The sequence below is a fragment of the Halictus rubicundus genome, unplaced genomic scaffold (genome assembly GCF_050948215.1).
Source record: "Halictus rubicundus isolate RS-2024b unplaced genomic scaffold, iyHalRubi1_principal scaffold0135, whole genome shotgun sequence".
In the NCBI taxonomy this organism is placed as follows: Eukaryota; Metazoa; Arthropoda; class Insecta; order Hymenoptera; family Halictidae; genus Halictus; species Halictus rubicundus.
The window spans coordinates 341,937-349,888 of record NW_027488676.1 but is presented as its reverse complement, the minus strand read 5'-3'; positions in this window follow the sequence as shown (position 1 = coordinate 349,888).

Below are 7,952 nucleotides of genomic sequence, written 5' to 3'. Positions count from 1 at the left end.
GGCTTAGAAAAAAGCATAGAAATAGCAGACGAAATTTGGAGAGAGAAAAGACTGATAACTCAAGAAAAGTATCGAGAAGAGGAAGAAAAAAAATTCCTAGGTGCGCTCCCCGAAATATGTGAGAGAGCTTTCGAAAAAATAAAAACGGGAGAAGGAAAAAAGAAAAAGGCAAATATATGGTGGAACGATGAAATAAGAGAACAAAGGAGCAAAACAAACAATCTAAGAAGAAAAGTGCAAAGATACAGGAAAAAAGGAAAACGGGACATGGAGGAAATAATAAATTTCTTATATAAGAAAAGTAAAAGAGTACTTCAAAGACTCATAGCGAAGGAAAAAGAGAGAAAATGGAAGGAACTATGCGAGACAATAAATAAAGACCCATGGGGAAAACCCTACAAAACGGTGATTAGGCAAGTCAAACCCGACACACCCCCGGCAAATATATCAACGGAAATGGCTAAGGAAGTATTAAAGGAACTGTTCCCCTCAGACGGGGGAAAGGAGGCGGCAAACGAAAGAGAAGAAAATACGAGGAATAGAGAAGGGGAAAGGGGTGAAATGAGAGAGATGAACCAAGAGGTAAGGGAAGAGAGAGAGAGAGAAAGAGAAGAAATACCCAGGATAACGATGGAAGAAATTCTTAGAGCAGTTAAGAATCTAAAACCAAATAAGGCGGCGGGATTGGACGGGATGATTCCGGAGATAATAAAAAAATTAGCGGAGAGGAGACCGGATAGATTCCAGGCTCTGTTCAATGGAATTTTCGAAAGGGGGAGAATACCGGGAGAATGGAAGAAGGCCAGGACGATCCTCCTCAGAAAGCCGGGGAAAAATCCGGATGAACCCTCGGCGTACCGACCAATATGTGTAATAGACGCGATAGCGAAAATGATGGAATACATCACAAGAGATAGATTGGAGAAGGAAATGGGGAGGGAATCGTTTGACAAAAACCAATACGGATTTGTGAAAGGAAGGTCAACGGTCCACGCCATGACCAAGGTAGCAGAAGACGCATGGACAGCAACCGATAAACAGAGATTCGGGGTTATGATAGCTCTGGACGTCAGGAATGCTTTTAACACCCTAAGATGGGATACGATAATAGAGCAAATGAAAATGAGAGGTTTTAGTGACTATCTGACGAGGCTAATGCAGGATTATTTTAACGAAAGGACAATATGCTACAAAAATTCGGACGAAACAATTTGGAGAGAAATGAAAATGGGGGTTCCACAGGGGTCGGTATTGGGACCGTTTATGTGGAACTTGGTGTATGACGATCTCCTGAAAAGAGAAAACCCGGAAATGACCAGCAAATATGCTTTTGCGGATGACATAATTATTACGATACAAGCATCAACGATTAATGGATTAAGGAAGAGGATTGAGAGAGTCGTAGAAGATACGAGGAAATGGATGAAGACAAAAGGACTATCCCTTGCGGAACAAAAAACGGAGATTATGCTGATGAATCAAAAAAAAATAGAGGGGGGGCTAGAAATCCGAATAGGTGGGACGAAAATAAAGCCGAGTCCGTTTTTAAAATATTTAGGAGTAACTTTTGACGAAAAGAAGAACTTTAAGAAACACATAGAGGACGCCACAAATAAGGCCATAAAGACGATGACTGTATTAAGCAGTCTAATGACAAATGGTAAAAGGACTAGCCAGGCTGTTAGAAGGCTATTCTATATGACGCTCGAAGCGATAGTTTTATATGGGGCCCCAGTATGGGCGGAAGGGGCCTTAGCAAACCGCAATAAAAACACATTAAGGAAAACTCAAAAATTGGGCCTGGGAAGGGTGGTGTCGGCATATAGGACTGTACCACAGGAAACGCTGTGTGTACTAGCAGGCATAACACCCTGGCATTTAAAAATCCAGGAAAGGAAACAGCTATTCCAGATTGAAAACCAAATATTAAAAGAGGAGAACATAGACAATATAAAAACCCTATGCAGAGAGGGGAGAAACCTAGGGACCATACACGAGATTCTGGAGGGCCTAAGATTGGAATTAGAGGAGGAAGAGGGTGAGGAAAGCCTTAAAAAATCCGTAAAAATTTGGATAAGGAGGAGGATGAAGGACATAACCGACATCTTATGGCAGAGGGAGTGGGAAAGGGAGGTGGTGGGCAGGTGGACGTACCGCCTAATCCCTAATATAGTTAAATGGAGAAAAAGGAAATACGGGCAATTGAGTTTTTACGTAACACAAGTACTAACCGGACATGGGGTTTTTAACACTTATAGGGAAAGAATAGGGAAATCGGAAACAGGGGAGTGCTGGTACCACCAGAATTGTCCGGATACCCCGGAGCATACTATAATAGATTGCGAGGAGTGGGAAGAAGAAAGGAGAGAGATGCTTGAAAGTATAAAAATAAGGAGAGATAGACTGACGATCGAAAAACTGATGGAAGAGAGCGTTAAAAAAGGAGAGAACTGGATAGCTTTTGAAGGATTTTGCAGAAGGGTAATGAAAAGGAAGGAGGAGGAAGAGAGAAGGAGGGAGAAGATGGCGGGAGAAACTCCCACTTTAAGAGATATCCAGGCGGACCTAGAGTCAGGAGATACGGAAAGAAGAAGGGATCTATAAATAACTATAAATATAAAATAAGTAATGAGATGTAAATAAAGGAGAACAACGTAAAGAAGGAGGAATGATAGTTGTTTCTGTTTTCAGCTTCCCCGGAAAAGTCGGGTGCAGGGGAAGGGAGGGGGGGAGAGGGGGAGATGATGAGAGGGGAGCCCAGGGAAGAAGCCAGCAAGAAGGGACCAGAAACATCGAAGCTGCGGCACCCGGAAGCCTGTGTAAAAGCTGGAAAGCAGGTCCAGGCCGAGGAGGTCGCAGCAAGTATGGAGAAGGAAACTCCGAGCGGCAGAGGACAGTGCTCCCGGTATTATCTCTCCCCCAATCTCACCCTCCTTCCTCCCAGTCGGAGGACCACCCGACGTATCCAGAGGGGGGCTGAGGCAGAAGCCAAAATAGGAACGAAAGGAGGGAAGAAGAGAGATAGTAGTAGAGAAGAGGGAAAAGAACCCCTGGAGGGAGGTACAGGAGAGGGGGTAAAATAAGAACAGGAAGGGAAAGCTTCAAGTAAGATAGAGATAATAAGAAAATAGGAAAGAAAATCAAAGGAAGGAAAAAACCCTCAATAAGAAAATAGGGAATCAGAATAAAATGAGATAATTGCTAACTGAATACACAGGAGAAAAGAGAATCTGTAGAAGTAATAAGAAACTCTATCTTAGCTGAAGTGTTCCCGAGAAAGGATAGGAAGGATATTAGGGAATAAAGAAGAGAGGACGAACACAAGGAAGGAACTCCCAAGAAAAACAGAGACACAGGGAATAGGTACCAAGATAGAAAATAGAGGGGAAAAGATAAAAGAAGAAATAAAATAGAAAGGATGAAAATAAAAGGGGTTTAGAATAATATTAACGTCAAAAAAAAAAAAAAAAAAAAAAAAAAAGGGGGAAATAAGAAAAAGATAACTAGGAAAAGGAACTCTGTTTTTCAGGAAGACCCGCCTAGTATAAGACAAATGAGAGAATACAAATGAGAAAGGAGAGAAACGGAAAACTAATGTAGGGAAATCGCGTAGCGAAGACGGATAGAGAATAGAGAGGAGAGAAGGGGATAATGAGAGAAAATAAGAAGAAGAAATATTAATATAGTAATAAGGGTAAAACGGTGAACAGGAAGAGAAGGAGAAGGGAAGGAAAGGACGGGAGATCAGGGAAGGGGAAAAGAGGGAAGGGAGGTAAGATACAAGGGAACACAGATGCAAAGGCAAATAACGAAGGCCTAAAGGGTCTACTTATGGTAGAGATTACCAGAGATGAGGACGGGGGTGTGAGGGAGAGGCGATGAGAAACCAAAAACTGGATAGGGGAACAGAGGTTCACCCCCCAGGGTGAAACAGAACCCTCCCACACCCTCCCTCTGCGCAATAAGGACCCTACAGGGTGAAAGGACTAAGATAAGGTGTAAGGGACTCAAGAGATACGAGTCGAAAGGGAGATAATAGGAGATCTTACCAGAGGGACAAAAAGGGGGGGTGGGAGGAAGAGGGGAGGTAAGCCCACTCCTTACCTTCGCCCCTCCGCTCTATTTTCTATTTTTTAGTTATTTTCTATCTATTTTTATTTTTTATCTAAATGTATTTTTAGTCTCTTTTTATCATTTCCTTATATATGTTTTTTCTTTTGCTTTCTTCTTTCTCTCTTCTCTTTTTCTTTTTCCAATTTCTTCTTTTTCTTTTTTCAAATTTCTTTTTAGTTCGTTCTTAACTTTGCTTTGGTTTCTTTTTTCTTTTTTCCTTTTTCTTCTGTCTCCTTCTGGCTTGGGAAGCCAAAGAAAAGTAGTTAGGATAGATAGGATAAGTTAGGATAAGGTAGGATAAGGTAGGATAAGATGTAAATATGTAAATTGATAATACGTACAGAGTAGTTAAAAACGCCGTTTATGAAGGCGGCAACCAGAAGAATGAAAACAAATAAAGGGTCAATAGTGTGCAAACAATCTGTATGAGACTTGTATGAGCGGGTGATTCAGAGGAAGGAATGAAACTAAAGCGGCGGATGAGCGCAAAAAAAAAAAAAAAAAAAAAAAATATAGGGAAGCGTGTTGTATGAGTGTGGAAGGTAGATGAATGAATGAAATTACAAGGTTGGATGAGTGCAAACAAGTTGTAAGCGATCTGTATGAGAGTGTGATGCAGAGAAAGGAATGAATGAAATTAAAGTGCTGGATGAGCGAAACAATATGTAAGCGTGTTGTATGAGTGTGGAAGGTAGATTAAGGAATGAAATTACAATGCTGGATGAGTGCAAACAATTTGTAAGCGATCTGTATGGGAGTGTGATGCAGAGAAAGGAATGAATGAAATTAAAGTGCTGGATGAGCGAAACAATAGGTAAGCGTGTTGTATGAGCGTGGAAGGTAGACGAATCAATGAAATTACAATGTTGGATGAGTGCAAACAATCTGTAAGCGTTCTGTATGAGGGTGCGATGCAGAGAAAGGAATGAAATTAAAGTGTTGGATGAGTGTGAAAAATTAGTAAGAGTGATGTATGAGGGTGGAAGGCAGATGAATGAATGAAGGAACGAAATTAAAATGGTAGATGCGTGCGAACAATTTGTGAGAGTTTGAGTGAGTGAGGAGCGCAGTGGAATGAATGGAATAAAAGTGAGAATGTAACGGTAAAGATAATAAAAACGAAGAATAACCTACTAAGAGAGCGGCAAGAGAGAAGAGTGTAAGAGAGAAAGAGATGCATGTGTTAAGAGCGGAGAAACAAACAATATGTCAATGTAAGAAGTGTATTGCGAAAGGATATGTAATTGTAATGGTAATTGTAATGATTGTACAAGAAATTGATAAATAAAGAGGAAATTTTAATACAAAAAAAAAAAGGATAGGATAGAGGATAGGATAGGATAGCGGAGAGGATAGGATAGAGGATTGGATAGGATAGAGGATAGGATAGGATAGAGGGTAGGATAGGACATAAGATTGGATAGGATAGACGATAGGATAGGATAGAGGATAGAATAGGATAGAGGATAGGATAGGATAGAGGATAGGACATAGGATTGGATAGGATGGACGTTAGGATAGGATAGAGGATAGAATAGTATAGAGGATAGGATAGAGGATTGGATAGGATAGAGGATAGGACATAAGATTGGATAGGATAGACGATAGGATAGGATAGAGGATAGAATAGGATAGAGGATAGGATAGGATAGAGGATAGGACATAGGATTGGATAGGATGGACGTTAGGATAGGATAGAGGATAGAATAGTATAGAGGATAGGATAGAGGATTGGATAGGATAGAGGATAGGATAGGGGATAGGATAGAGGATAGGATAGAGGATTGGATAGGATAGAGGATAGGAGAGGATAGCGGAGAGGATAGGATAGAGGATCGGATAGGATCGAGGATAGGATAAGATAGAGGATAGCATAGGATAGGATAGAGGATAGGATAGGATCGAGGATAGGATAGGATAGAGGATAGGATAGGATAGAGGATAGGATACAGGATCGGATAGGGTAGAGGATCGGATAGGATAGAGGATAGGATAGGATACAGGATAGGACATAAGATTGGATAGGATAGACGATAGGATAGGATAGAGGATAGGATAGAGGATAGGATAGAGGATAGGATAGGATAGACGATATGATAGGTTAGAGGATAGGATAGGATAGAGGATAGGATAGAGGATTGGATAGGATAGAGGATAGGATAGGATAGAGGATAGGATAGGATAGAGGATAGGATAGGGGATAGGATAGAGGATAGGATAGAGGATAGGATAGGATAGAGGATAGGATAGGATAGAGGATAGGATAGGATAGAGGATAAGATAAGATAGAGGATAGGACATAAGATTGGATAGGATAGACGATAGGATAGGATAGAGGATAGAATAGGATAGAGGATAGGATAGGATAGAGGATAGGACATAGGATTGGATAGGATGGACGTTAGGATAGGATAGAGGATAGAATAGTATAGAGGATAGGATAGAGGATTGGATAGGATAGAGGATAGGACATAAGATTGGATAGGATAGACGATAGGATAGGATAGAGGATAGAATAGGATAGAGGATAGGATAGGATAGAGGATAGGACATAGGATTGGATAGGATGGACGTTAGGATAGGATAGAGGATAGAATAGTATAGAGGATAGGATAGAGGATTGGATAGGATAGAGGATAGGATAAGGGATAGGATAGAGGATAGGATAGAGGATTGGATAGGATAGAGGATAGGAGAGGATAGCGGAGAGGATAGGATAGAGGATCGGATAGGATCGAGGATAGGATAAGATAGAGGATAGCATAGGATAGGATAGAGGATAGGATAGGATCGAGGATAGGATAGGATAGGATAGAGGATAGGATAGGATAGAGGATAGGATACAGGATCGGATAGGGTAGAGGATCGGATAGGATAGAGGATAGGATAGGATACAGGATAGGACATAAGATTGGATAGGATAGACGATAGGATAGGATAGAGGATAGGATAGAGGATAGGATAGAGGATAGGATAGGATAGAGGATATGATAGGATAGAGGATAGGATAGGATAGAGGATAGGATAGGATAGAGGATCGGTTAGGATAGAGGATTGGATAGGATAGAGGATAGGATAGGATAGAGGATAGGATAGGATAGAGGATAGGATAGGGGATAGGATAGAGGATAGGATAGAGGATAGGATAGGATAGAGGATAGGATAGGATAGCGGAGAGGATAGGATAGAGGATCGGATAGGATCGAGGATAGGATAGGATAGAGGATAGGATAGGATAGAGGATAGGATAGGATAGAGGATAGGATAGGATAGAGGATAGGATAGGATAGAGGATAGGATAGGATAGAGGATAGGATACAGGATTGGATAGGGTACAGGATCGGATAGGATAGAGGATATGATAGGATACAGGATAGGACATAAGATTGGATAGGATAGACGATAGGATAGGATAGAGGATAGGATAGAGGATAGGATAGAGGATAGGATAGAGGATAGGATAGGATAGAGGATATGATAGGATAGAGGATAGGATAGGATAGAGGATAGGATAGGATAGAGGATAGGATAGGATAGAGGATAGGATAGGATAGAGGACAGGAGACGATAGAGGATAGGATAGGAGAGAGGATAGGATAGGATAGATAATAGGATAGGATAGAGGATACGATAGGAAAGAGGATAGGATAGAGGATAGGATAGAGGATAGGATAGAGGATAGGATAGAGGATAGGATAGAGGATTGGATAGGATAGAGGATAGGAGAGGATAGCGGAGAGGATAGGATAGAGGATCGGATAGGATCGAGGATAGGATAAGATAGAGGATAGCATAGGATAGGATAGAGGATAGGATAGGATCGAGGATAGGATAGGATA